Raw genomic sequence first — 14,216 nt, 5'->3', positions numbered from 1 at the left:
CCATGTGGACAAATGCACGCAATGGGTAGAGTATGTGACAGGAAATTGGGGATCCCTTTATGATCAGTCAAGTGTCCATATGCAGTGATATTGACTTTCCTCTCCATGACAGGAAATTACCTGTGCTTACAGATGCAGGTATTCCACACATGTAAATACACAGGATGAGTTTTGACCCCGTACGTATACAGTCTAAGGGGACATTACTATGAATTTTCTGTCATACTCCCATGAAAATAGTCGTGAGTAAACCTCATTCAAGAGCAGGAAGGAGCAAGACATTTATTCCATATTGAACTTAGAAGATGTGTAACTCTTGACATGAACATTTGTAAAGAGCATATGTCTCCTTTTAGTATTATTTCACAATTGTCATGCACTTAGAATGGGGGAATTTGGATGGCTGTTTCCTCTAACAGGGATAACTGAAGTACTCTTAAAAATGTGAGACAATTTTAATAAAGTATTAGTCACTCATGTAACATATAACATGAATCATGTACAAGAAAACCTGAAAATGTAGAAGGGCGTGCATCTGAATTATGCTTTTAATTTTTATAACCTATGGTTTCTACCACTAAAGAAATTGATATAACTGCTTGTTTATTTACCAAATCAGGCACTAGTCTGTGTTCTTAGAGAAAATCCAAAAACAGAAGAAATATTGTTCCTTTTTTCTCCGGGGACTTTTTGGAAGCTAGACCAAAATTATACATTTTTTAAGGTTTATATTAATCAGCCGTTTTTTTCTGTGTGTAATCGTCCAGAGAACAAACAAAATAAGAACTTGCTAACACTGCAAGAAAGTTACCTTTAGTGTGCTTCCTGTAAGGAATCGGGGATCTTGAACAGCCATTCAGAGTCAGGGTTTTTTATACCCCTCTATGTACCCTGCTTTGTGCCAATTGCTGTGGAAAATGAGTTTAAGGGGGGTGGTTATGCTTGACAACTTATGTTTAAAGATCCTCTATGGAGAAAATATCTGCCAACGATATGACTGACAAGGGCTTAATTTCCAAAATATACAAATAGCTCACACAGCTTAGTATCAAAAAGAAACAAAAAATCTGATCAAAAATGGGCAGAAGATCTAAATAGACATTTCGCCAAAGAAGACGTACAGATGGCCAACAGGCACATGAAAAGATGCTCAACATTGCTAATTATTAGAGAAATGCAAATCAAAACTACAATGAGGTACCACCTCACACCAGTCAGAATGGCCATCATCAAAAAATCTACAAGTAATAAATGCTGAAGAGGGTGTGGAGAAAAGGGAACCCTCCTACACTGTTGGTAGGAATGTAAATTAGCTCAGAAACTATGGAGAACAGTATGGAGGTTCCTTAAAAAATTAAAAACAAAGTTACCCTATGATCCAGCAGTCCCACTCCTGGGCATATATCTGCAAAAGACAAAAACTCTAATTAGAAAAGATACATGCATCCCAATGTTCACAGCACTATTTACAATAGCCAAGACATGGAAGTAACCTAAATATCTATCAACAGATGAATGGATAAAGAAGATGTGGTATGTACTAATATATACAATGGAATATTACTCAGCCATAAAAAATGAAATAATACCATTTGCAGCAACATGGATGGACCCAGAGAGTATCATAAAAAGTGATGAGTAAGAAAGAGAAAGACAAATATCGTATGATATTTATACACAGAATGTAACATGACAGAAATAAACTTATTTTTGAAACAGAAACAGACTCACAGGCATAGAAAACAAGCTTATGGTTATGAAAGGGAAAGGGATGGGAGGAGGGATATTTAAAAAAAAGAAAAAAAAGAAAAAGATCCTCTACAGAGACTTCTCTAGTTGAATAGAAACCCTTCTACAAAAGGCAGCAAGTTCGTGAACTTAAAGGCAGTATATCTCTGAATGCCTTTAAGTTACTGTTTGAATCGCAATTTCCTATTGGGCATTAAAGTCACTCCAACGACTATTTCATTGGCAACTTATTTTTAAACTTCTAAAATTTGAAAACAGGAGAGCCTAGGTTAAATAATGTAGTTTTTTCAAAGCTTGAATGGACTCATTTCCAGCTCAGTTTTTCTGCTTGAAAAATAAAAGCAACTTCTTAAAACTCCTAGGTGGGAACACTACTGCTTGGATTGCTTGTGATTAGGTGAATCGATTAGTCACAGCTGGTAACATCACTGTTATCCTTGGTAAGGGTTTTTAAAACGTTCTCGAATATGCCTTTATTAGTCTTGCACTAGCATTTTCATTCTAAATCCCTCCTGAGAGGCATATACCACATAGAGGAGTTCCTCTTCATCCTCTCACCTCCACACACTTTAGAAATCACCATGGAAACACTCTCCCTTCACCAACAGGAAGAAGGCTTGATTAGCATTCAGCTGTACACCCTTCGAGTTATTCTGGTAAACTACTCGTGTTAACATGACCCGGTCCGAGGAGCCTGGTTTTATCCCGTACAGGAAGCTGCTTCCCACCCTTGTATCTTTCTACTACTGCTGAGATTTTGGAAGGATGCTGCGCTGAAATCAGTCGGAGTGGGGGAGGGGACTGTTGGGAGTCGAGAGCGGGGATGGAGGCGCTGCTGCGACTCAGGCGACCGCGACTTCCATTATGCTCCCCCCACCCTGCAGCCGGGTCAGCTGAACTGGACTTTTTACTATGTGACAGTGACCAGAAAGGTGACAAAAATTGCCTGAGATTTCTTCCAGAGCAGGCCTAGAATGGATCTATAGGGCAGATTTGAGGAGGAGAGATGAGAAGGAAAAACACAGTACTCTGCTTGTACTTACCAAGCCCAGCACATTCACTAAACCAGCTATTACAGGGTTTGGTGGGTCTGGGGACTGTCACCTGGCATGCAAGATGGGCCTCTTTATGGCCACCACTTATCTCATGTCAGGGTTCAGGACAAATCCCACAATGCCACACAGCACGGGTTAGAGGAGAGGCTTTGTTGGGGGAAAAGAAAACTTACTGGGCTGGGTCATCAAGGGAAAAGAGAGCAGGAGGTCTCCATTCTCCCATCATCCCACAGAGAGGGGTCCTGGCCAGGGAACTCTGCCGAACAGGAAGCAAGGGTCTATGTTCCAATGGAGGGACCTGCCCCCTTCATGCTGTAGGGGAGGAAGAAGCGTTCCTAGATCCTCTTAGGATTCCTGGCTGGATCTGAAAATTAAACTAAGACAGATTCATGGGAGAAAAGCATATACATTTATTTAATATAAGTTTTATGTGACGTGGGAGCCTTCATAAGGAAATGAAGACCCAAAGAAACAGACCCAAGTGTTTTGATTCTAGGTTGGATGACGAGTGGGCAGTCATATGTTACATTGAGGAGTATGAGGTCATTGTAGTAAACTGGCGAAAATTTAGCAAGGCCTGTTTATTAGATTTTTCTTAATGTCTCTTGGTCTTCGGAGAAAGGATGCTTCTCTCTTCCAGGTATAGGGAGGGCACCTATCATATGAGGGTTTTGTGACCTGTTTCAGGGAAAAGGAGGAGTGGGAGAGGTCAGAGTGACCTTCCTGCATCTGTTTTCTCAAACTCCTTTGGTTTAAAATATTCCACATGTCAAGGTGCCATATTTTGAGGCAGCATATGCTGAACCCCATCGATACCCTTCTTCTTATAGTGCAGATGTGAGAAAGCAGCCTGTTGCAGGGTGAGAGAGAGATATACTATGGGAGGCTCCAGTTTACAGAACGTGCCTGAGAATCCCAGTCGTCCCACATGGGAAAACCTTGGGCCCGTGGGAATTTGCATGGGGTGGGAAGGAGAAGTAGGAGGAGGGAACTGAACCCTTGAGCAGCTGGTGTGAGTGCAGCCTCTTCTACTGAGGGAAGGAGCCCTCACCCCAGCTGATCTGTTGTCCCAGCAACCAGGAATGAACATGTGGGGTCCCTTCCAGATATTCTGACCATTGCATCATGACACAGGGGTGAGAAAGAAGGAGGGAGCCGGGATGAATCACAGCTTTTTGGCCTGGACAGCTCGGCATCTAAAGGAGGTGGAGGAAGGGAGTGGGCAGAAAAAGGATGGAGAGGAAGAGCGAAGTTTCAGGAAAAGACTTAAAGGTATTTATATTAAAGGGCATCCACTGTTTCCTTGGGGCACAAATGAGAATGTATTGAATACCAAAACTGATAGGGCTGCCAAGTTTAAATCATTTCATCATTTCATCAGCTATTTTTTTTCTTTTTCTTTTCGGCCTCACTGCGGGATCTTAATTCCCCAGCCAGGGATCAAACTCATGCCTTAGGCAGTGAAAGTGCGGAGTCCTAACCATTGGACTGCCGGGGCCAGCTCGGCGACTCGAGGTGAGTGACGGGTGCCGCAAGCTTGAAGAAAACACAGACACAGACTGAAGAGAAAGATGGGACCGGGGGACTCAAGACCTCTAGGATCAAGAGCCTTGCTGATTGATTCCACGTTGCTTTTATAGAGTTCTCGGCATAGCCTAAGGGTCTAACACTTCCAGGTTAATCCCATAAACAATCAAAGGCCTCACATGACTGGGGCAATGATCTTTGTTTGCCTCCTGGGTCCGATTTGAGCAGGTGTGGATCTGAGCAGGGTGCGGATGTGAGCTGGGCGTGGAGAGCAAAGCAGCCCTGGGGGCAGGAGACCTCTCTCAGAAGGATTAAGGGTCTGTGCCCTACCCCTGTTGGCCCCTCTGCGGCTGTGCCTGTCTTAGGTTGTTCCTCCCCTGAGGAATCTTACCCATCTCTGGCTAACCAGCCATCCTCCAGGGCCAAGCAGGGTGATATGAGGTGTGCAGTGAGAAAGGGGCTGCCCCCCCAGAGAGGGTCAATTTTCTGCCTGTGCCCCCATAGTCTCCACGCCCAGCACCCTTAGCTCCTCCACTGCTCAAGCAGGACATTCTGCATCCAGTCACTCGGCCCACATACTTTAACATTTTCAAGGTTTCAGAAAGACACCTGAATGTCTTCCCACATTGGACCACCAAGGAATTCCCTCATCAGCTATCTTCTGATAAAGCAGATTAGAAGATAAATATCTAAGAATTTATTTAACAGAATTTTTTTAAAAAAGCAACATCTCTGCCCTTATGTTCTCAGCCCACTCCTAGGATAATAGAAAAGGAAAGCAATAGTTCCGTACCCATCACGGAGTTAGTGAATAGTTTGGTCTATCATGCCCTCAGATTAGCCCGTCAGCACATCGGGGCAGTGAGGTGGGCACTGAGAACCTGCATCTAGAAGTGACATGTGGACGTGGTTATTCATCACAGCATTTTGCTGAAATAAGAAAAGATTGAAAACAACTAAAGTGGTATCAAAATGGTATTCATTACGTAAGTTATGTTACACAATTCACTGGAATATAATGCAGCTATAAAAACCGTACTTTTTAATGTACTCATACTTAATGACATCCACACTTCATTGTTAGGTTAAAAAAAAAAGAGCAACAAAAAAAGTGCCAAACAGTGTCTATTCTGTGCTATCATTTGTGTTAAAAAAAAAATTGTGATGGTGAATGTTTGTGTATATATATATATATACACACACACACACACACCCCATATATATATATGGTCTTATGCAATTATAGAGTTATTTCTGGAAAGAGATGCGAGAACCTAGCAATGTTGGTTGTCTTCAGGAAGGGGCACTAGGCAGCTGGGAGCAGAGGTGAGAGAGAGAGATTTCACTGAAATACATTCATGTCTTTTGAACCACGTGAATGTGTTATATACTCTGAAAAAAATATGGTTCAAAAACAGCATCTAAAACCTTAGGTTTACTGTCTCACGCAAAGTCTATCTGCATTTACTCATGGCCTTTTGTCAAAATTTCTGTTATATTATTTTTCTGGATTCTTTTTTGCAAGGCAGTAGAGCATACTTTTGTTCTTTAAAGAGTGTGGGTTTGCAGTGAGGCAGATACAGGTTTAGAGGTGGCTCCACCACCACCCGGCTGTGGGAATTTAGGCAGATTGCTTTACCTGAATCTCAGGTTCTTTGTTTACAAAACACTCACAGTACAGCAGCAAGCTTCCCCCAGTGAGTGACCCAAAGGCAGCAGGGAGTAAGTGCCTTTTTTGACCTACACCAGAGTCACACACAATTACTTCTTCCTAATTCTATTTCTTTAAAGCCAGTCACTAATCCAGCCCATGGTCAAGGAGCGGAGAAATAGATTCCACCTCTTGACCTGAGGAATTGCAAAGAATCTGTGGACATATTTTAAAACCACCACAAAAGAATAACCACATAATTTATCATTCAAAATCAGACATTTTCAACAGTGAAAGGTGGTGCTATTAATAATCAGGGCTGGACAGTAAGTGTAAACTGGGACTCTCCTGGGCAAACAAGGCTGTCTGGTCACTGAGCTACTGATCTTCCCATAACTGCTCATGAAGTACAGCTCAGACCAAGACACATGTGCAAATATCTGCTTCAGATTGACTCCCAAACACTCATACTTCTTGCTTTGTAAGTTCAGTGAAATTCTAGCTCCTTGGTTATCTAGGACCACCAGCAAACACCTTGCCCAAAAGGCTAATACCCAGGCAAACTGAGAAAACATTCTGATTGAAGATCAGCTAACTTTCTAATCAGACCAGACAAGAGAGCCCTTCATTAAGAGAAGTAAGGCAGGATGGAGTTCTGAAGCTATAGGAGTTTTCCTCAGGTGTTAGGCTGCCAAGCTGCTCATCATTCATTTCACCATTATTACTATCCCTTTAAATCCCATAATGTGCAGATTCAGAGAGAAATTTTTGTAGCTCTTGCAGAAATGTCATCCAGAGTACAGCATCTTTCATGTGCAATGCGTCTTTCACGTGCAACGCACTTTTCAAGTGTGGATTTATGATTAGAATCCTTCAGGTGTTAACAAACATCTCCTTGGGTATAGATTAAAACTAATTTAAACATACACCTACGTATCACACTGTGCTGAAGCACTTAAATTTCAGACTGTATAAAACAACCACAACAACCACGTTCCTAAGCAATCTTCAGTTTTTAACAATTTCATTAAAAAACTATTCTTAAAAGGGGAAAATGGAAGTTATAGGCTAGAGAGAGTCAGACTGGCAGTAATAGCTATTTTTCCTACAAAGTGTCAATAATAAGGTATTTTCTTTAATAGTGTATCACTATCAGATCTAAATTGAGAAAACACAGCACTGGATCACCTTTAGTTTTTCTTGAGAGTTACTACCTCATTTTTTTACTTACCACAGAAACACTATCATTAGTGCCTCTGTAATTTACTTCAATTATGAATAAAACCCCAGCCACCTACTCAAACAAGCAAACAGAGCAGCAGTTTCCCAGCCCTTTTCCAAACCTTGGTCCTGGTTCTCAATTAAGATAACATTATCATAACAGTAGCATGTGCCCTACCCCCTTGATGGTGTCATATCCACCTCACATGGCCAAAATCCAATGCCAAGAAATGCCTTTCACGCACTTTGATATTCAAAACATGCCACAAGTTGGCCCAGCTCTATCCGGTAGAAAAATAATATTAGCCACATATGTAATGTAAAATTTTTAGTAATTTTTAAAAGTTTTTTTTTTTAATTTAAAGGTTTTTTTTTTTTTTTTTCAAAAAAGTGGAGTTAATTTTAATAATATATTGTATTTAATCCAATGTATGCTGAAGGGGTTCAGAGTGTACCATCCCCAAATATGTCATGCTGGTGTGAGGATTATTTTGGGTGGGAGCAATTGGAAAAAAGCAAGCACAAGAAAACTCTCTGTCCCCCTCCCCCAATTCTCAGAGAGAGAGACTAGAACAATTCTTATTCCCTGGAGAAGACTCTAGAATTTTATCGCCCAGGGATGGCACTAGAGGAATTTACACAAACACTGTTAAAACAATTCTTATCTTCCATTAGTTTTGCCATACATTTGCCTTCCCACAATTTGCCACCCCTAGAAGTTCAAAGCCCCTTTCCTTTGTCTTGTCACTTCTCTACAAATTGATTGTTCTTTGTTAAGATGTGATATAAGCCGAAGTTCTAACCACCTCTTTGATTTACTCATCACTGAGTACTCCCGTGTGTAGAAGCAATGCACAAGCTAATAAAGTTCTTTTTCTTTTGTTAATCTGTCTTTTGCCAAATTGACAGGGCCCCAGCTAGTGAATCTAAGATGGGCAGAGGAAAAAGGAAATATAATATATAAATATTAGTTCAACATATAACAATTGTAAAGAAAAAAAATGTTGCCTGCCATTGCATTTCTATAAGGATCAAGCCATTAGCTACTGTGGTTACCTACAGACAGTGTGCCCTGAGGAGAATTCAGGATGGAGGAATACAGGAAACATTCCATTTTTGGAATATACTGGCCCTTAGATAGTTAAGGTATATATCTAAGGAAAAATTTCCAATGACCCCAGATTCTTGCATCTTCCCAAATATAGAAAGGCACTAAAATCATTAACTTGAGTTGCCTGTTCTTTGTGATTAGCAGTAATCTTTTGATGTTTGACTACATGATTTTCCCAGCAAAAAGTTCACATATATCCTGGCTCCCTTACTTCTTCAGAGCAGTTCCTCAGCGCTATCTGAAAGGCGATCTCCCAGACTATAGTCCTCAGTAAGGTCCTTGAATGAAGCTTAACTCACAAATTTTACATTGTGTGTTTTTCTTTCAGTTGACATAATATAAAGATATTAATGAGATTTTTAAAAATTAAGTGTTCAAAATCTAGTGTATATTTTACATTTACAGCAAATGTCTATTAGGACTAGCCACATTTTAAGAGCTTAGTAGACACATGTGGCCATTGGCTACTATATTAGAGAGACTAGCCCTACCAGACCCTGATCCCTTAACTTTCTGTCAGCTATACTTACTCTTCCCTGAAACACTCCAAGATTATTTGCTTTGTATCTTGAAAGGCACTGTTCCCTTTTCTTGGAAATTCCTTCTCCTAAGTCTTTGAATCTGGCTTACCTTCCAGTGTCATCTCAAATGCAAGACAAAGTTTTTCCGCCTGGGCCAGAGGTGTTTGCTCACTTACCTTTTCTACCATAGATTATCTTAATATATGCACATATATCATTTCTCTTTATTGTCTTGTTGAAAGTATTGAGACATTTTTGTTTCTCTTCTCAGGTCTAACAGATTGCCTTGCACATAGTAAGTACTCAATAATCATTCATTGTTTTAAAGTACATCGCATTGCATCCACTGCAAAGGAAAGGAACTAGTCATTGAGAATCAAACCACCAATAGCTAGTGAAACATCTGTCTGGCAATATGTTTTCTACCTACCGGGAAACCAGAGGCTTGCTGACTTGTCACTCGATATCCAAAGCAACCATTAATTACATGGAAAATGTTCACATAATATAATGTTGTCATTCAAGACAGTCCTCATCATGAAGTTGATGATTATATTTTATTTAGCTATTATCACTTTAAGATTGTGCAGGGCTCCCTTTTGGTAGATTGTCTATTAACTTAGCTAGAGTATTCTCTGTCATTTCTTTAAAAACTGCCGGTTAGCTGTTTCAGGCACTGAGGATTGCTGAAAGGGATGGAAAGAAATGGTAACTGCTTTGACTAAATATTTATGAACTTTTCACATCTCTCTGGTCCCATTCTATCTAAAAAGAGAATTCTGTCTGCTAGGAAAAATACTGAAGGAGCACTAGAGCACCAGATTTCCTCTCTCCAAGTCCTATTGTTCCATCTCTGCTTGTTTCTGTCTGCTGTGAGGCTGCAAGAATCACCAGCCTGCATTCCTTACAGAGGTCCCAGAGCTGAAGTTTCTTGTTTCTTCCCCCAAAGAATATGAAAAATTACCTCTTACCAAAGACTAGTTACTATTACTGAAGTATTACCTCACATAGGTGTTTGCACTGTATTTCTTTGGCAATAGAAATGAAACCCTTGTGGGTCTCTCTGACTTACCTGGAGTTACACCCTTAAGACTCTCCTGTAGGGATCAAGACCAGCTGCTCACTCACCAGAGTGCTAGACTTTGCAGAATGTGGAGGCTCTCAAGCAAGATGATATTATTCCATGTGAGGAACTTAGGCTCTGGCAAGAAAACCCCTGGGTTAATAGCCATTCACTGACTGTGAGATATTGAGCAAGTTCATAAACTGAGCTTTGTTTCTTTCCGTATAATACTATTTAGCTCATAAAATTGTGGACAAAAAAATGTTTCCTGCTATTTCAGTAAACAACAAATGTTGCCTGCCATCAAGCCGTCACCCCCAGTGGTGCGCCCTGAGGGGAGTTCATGATGGAGAAATAGAGGATACTGGCCCTAGATAGATAAGATGCGTATCAAAGGAATAAGTTCAATGAGCCCAGACTCTTGTATCTTCCCATACTTAGAAAAGCACTAAAATCATTAACTTGAGAGGTCTGTTTTTTGTGTGATTAGCAGTGAACTTTTGATGTTCGACACTTTTTTTTTTTTTTGACAAAAATTCCTACATATCTTGGCTCCTGCCCGACCTCTTTGAAACAGTTCCTCAGTGTGTCGACTTAAAAAAATGCACAATGTGCTAGTTACAAGTGAAGTTTTGTTTGGGGCAAAATGAGGACTATAGCCCAGGAGATAGCATTTCAGATAGCTCTGAGAAACTACTCCAAAGAGGTAGGGGGAAGGTCAGTATATATGCAATTTTGCTGAAGAGGGAGTACATTCAATTGAGCACATTTTTTTTGCAGAAGGTTTCTGCTCGTCTCGTGAAGGTTACTTCTAGTAACAAGGAGCAGACATCACCATGAAGGATTTTAGTCCTTTTCGAGATATGAGGAGATACAAGAATTGGGCTCATAAAATCAGCTCCTATAATTAACTATCTGAAGACCTATTCTGCCAATCCCCGCCTCCCCCGCCCCAGCACAGAGTGCCTCATTTCTGCTCTCCACCCTGAACTCCTTTTGGGGGTGCAGAAAATCAGCAGCTGCAGCAGCACATGATTTACTCCTTGTACAGGTAGATGGCAAGGGCCAATTTATAGTTGACAAGAGCTATCTGACAGGCTGTATCCAGAGTAGAGTCCTTAGTAAGGCCACCAAATAAAATTTTCAACTTTAGGTTGTGCCTTTTTCCTTTTTGTTGACAAAATCATTGTGAGGTTTAGATGAGACAAGGTACTATAGTACATACAGTGCCTGATGCATGGTAAATGCCCAATAAATATAAGATATTATTATCTTCCTTTGAGAAAAAGCCACCCATTTACAAAACAGTAGGTAACATACTTTCTAATGTCTCCTACAGTCCAGACCCTATGCTGGCTTTTTACATATGACCTTTTAGAGGTTGTGACCTACATGCAAAATGGTAATTGTCACAGTCCTCAGGGGTTAACAGGTGAGACTGCCCAAAGCCAGCAGAGAGCAACCAAGAGGTTACAGCCAAGATCTTGGCATCCTTGTCATACATTTGTGATAGGGACAGAATGTGCCACCCAGAACATGCCTCTGTGGCATAAGGATTATTTTGAGCTGATTCTTTTAAGAAACTGCAGACATGGAAGCTTTGAAGATAGAGTAGAAGTTACTGTTTTGTAAGGGAAATTTACATTAGAAAGGGATCCTGTACCAGGAAGAGAGTTATTACCAGAAATAGCTTTTTCACCTAAGAGACTTATCTGCATAGCAGGGGAACCTTTGTTTACCTAACATTTTCTCTTCTCACCTTCCTGTGAATTGCCTTCCCTGCATTGAAGCCCCAGAACCCTCTCCCTTTCTTTATTTAGCTCAGGATAGTATATACGCCTCAATGTCTGGCTGCATTTTGAGTCTCATATCTTTGTGGGACCCCCAAGACCAATTAATTAAATACATTAATTAATTTCCAATTTAATTTTAAAATTAAAAATTAAATTAACTAATTTAATTAACTTAAGTGCCTAATTAATTTAATTTACACACTTAATTAAAATTTTTTTTCTTCTGTTAATGTCTTTTATTAAGGGGGGTGGGCAGGGTAGGTCAGCCAAGAACCTAGAAGAATAAAAAGAAACTTATTCCCGCCCCACCTGCATTTGGGATACCAGAGTGCCCCAGCATATCAAAACTTGGAAGTTTTGCTATAAAATATTATTGTTTTCCACTACATATGGGAGAAAAATTGAGGTTTGAGAAAGTTAAGGCTATGTAGCTCATCAGTACCTAATAAATAGTGGTGCCATTGCTCATAAATCTCAGTGGTGCTGAGATTCAGTCTTCAATAATCCTCGAACAATTTAGTCAAACCAACATGTTTATTTTGATATTTATAGCAGCTATTTTTTTCATTAAACTTTTTATTTTGAGACAATTGTAGATTCATATGCAGTTGTAAGAAATAATACAGAGGCCTTTCGGCCAGAACAGCCATCTTCCAGTAATTTGCCAAAAAGACCAACACAAAGGGGAAGAGGAGAGGCACCTGCTACGTGTTCTCTAGGCCTTTTAGAAAACATGGAGTTGTTCCTTTGGCCACATACATGCGAATCTACAAGAAAGGTGACATTGTAGATATCAAGGGAATGGGCACTCTTCAAAAAGGAACGCCCCACACATGTTACCACGGCAAAACCGGAAGAGTCTACCGTGTCACCCAGCATGCTGATGGCATCATTGTAAACAAACAAGTTAAGGGCAAGATTCTTGCCAAGGGAATTAATGTGCATATCGAGTATATTAAGCACTCTAAGAGCTGAGATAGCTTCCTAAAACGGGTGAAGGAAAATGATCAGAAAAAGAAGGAAGCCAAAGAGAAGGGTATGTGGGTCCAGCTGAAGTGCCAACCTGCTACACCCAGAGAAGCACACTTCGTGAGAACCATTGGAAAGGAGCCTGAACTGTTGGAGCCCATTCCCTATGAATTCATGGCATGATGGGTGTAAAGAAAATAAAAGACCTGGACTGTTTTTTGTTTTTTTTTTTTTTTTTTTAACAGACAGGTCAGCCCAGAAGAGTAATGTAGTAGCTCCCCCAATTTTTTCCCTGTACACACCAAGGTAATTCTAATTCTCTTTTGAGTCTTTTTTTTTTCTTTTTTGGTGCATGGGCTTAGTTCCACGGCATGTGGGATCTTCCTGGAGCAGGGATCAAACCCGTGTCCTCTGCATTGGCAGGCGGATTCTTAACCACTGCGCCACCTAGGAAGCCCCTGACCTGGACTGTTTAAAGAAAGAAAGAATATAGAGAAAGCAAGAGCGACCCCATTAATCCTTTACCTATTTCCCCCAATGATAACATCTTGCAAAACTATATTATTACAACCAGTACATCCACCTTAATGCCATAAAGTTACAAAACATTTCCATCACTGGAAGGATCCTTCCTTTGCCATTTTATAACCACCTCCATGTCCCTCCTGCCTCCTCCCCCTCTTTAACTCTGGCAAGCAGTAACCCTATTCTCCATTTCTATATTTTTGTCATTTCAAGAATGTTATTTAAATGGAATAATAAGGGCTTCTTGTGGCTTCAGACTATATTAGATGTGAGTCAGAGCATGTACACTCTTTCAGTGAACTATAGATATGAGTGTAGGGTGTATGAAGAGACTTGAAGTTTATAAAGCTGGAGAGATAGGCAAGTGCCAGATCACATGTGCCACATGAAATAATTCGAATGTTATTCCATAGGCCATGGAAAGCTGTTTAAGGATTTTAATTGGGAGAGTAAAAACTTCAGATGTGTGATTTAAAGAGCCCACTCTGGCAGCCATGTACCAGATTGGTCTAGGCTGGAAGCAGGAAGAGCAATCCGAATCTAATATCGGTAGTCCATGGAAGAGATTCCAAAGAGCTGAACTAAGCAGTGGCAGGAAGAGGAGGAGGGAACACATAATGAAGATATTGAAGAGAAATCACACCCAAGGACTCTGGCTTGGGTGACTGGCTGGGTAGCAGGGCCATTTACCAGGATGAATGAAGGTCAAGATCAGAGTGAAGAGGATAAGCACAGATTTCAAATATTCATTTCAAGGTACTTATGAGACATCTTGGAGAACGTCCAGGAGGATATGTGGGGCGAGCGCTCTAAAGCGAGGTCTGGGCTGAAGATAATGATTTGCGGTCTTCCACCCAGATATTAAGAGGCAATGGAATCTATGGTGATGAAGAGTTCCCGCAGAGACGGTGGACACAGGAGGAAGACAGAGCAAGACAAGGCACTTCCCTTCTATCTTCCTACCTGCAAATGGGCTATAACGATAACCATCACACCTACATCATGTTTTCAGGGGCGAGGGGTGGGGGGAA

The sequence above is a fragment of the Hippopotamus amphibius genome, chromosome 4 (assembly GCF_030028045.1).
Source record: "Hippopotamus amphibius kiboko isolate mHipAmp2 chromosome 4, mHipAmp2.hap2, whole genome shotgun sequence".
Lineage (NCBI taxonomy): Eukaryota > Metazoa > Chordata > Mammalia > Artiodactyla > Hippopotamidae > Hippopotamus > Hippopotamus amphibius.
The sequence above is the reverse complement of the archived record's forward strand: the minus strand, read 5'-3'. Positions refer to the sequence as shown.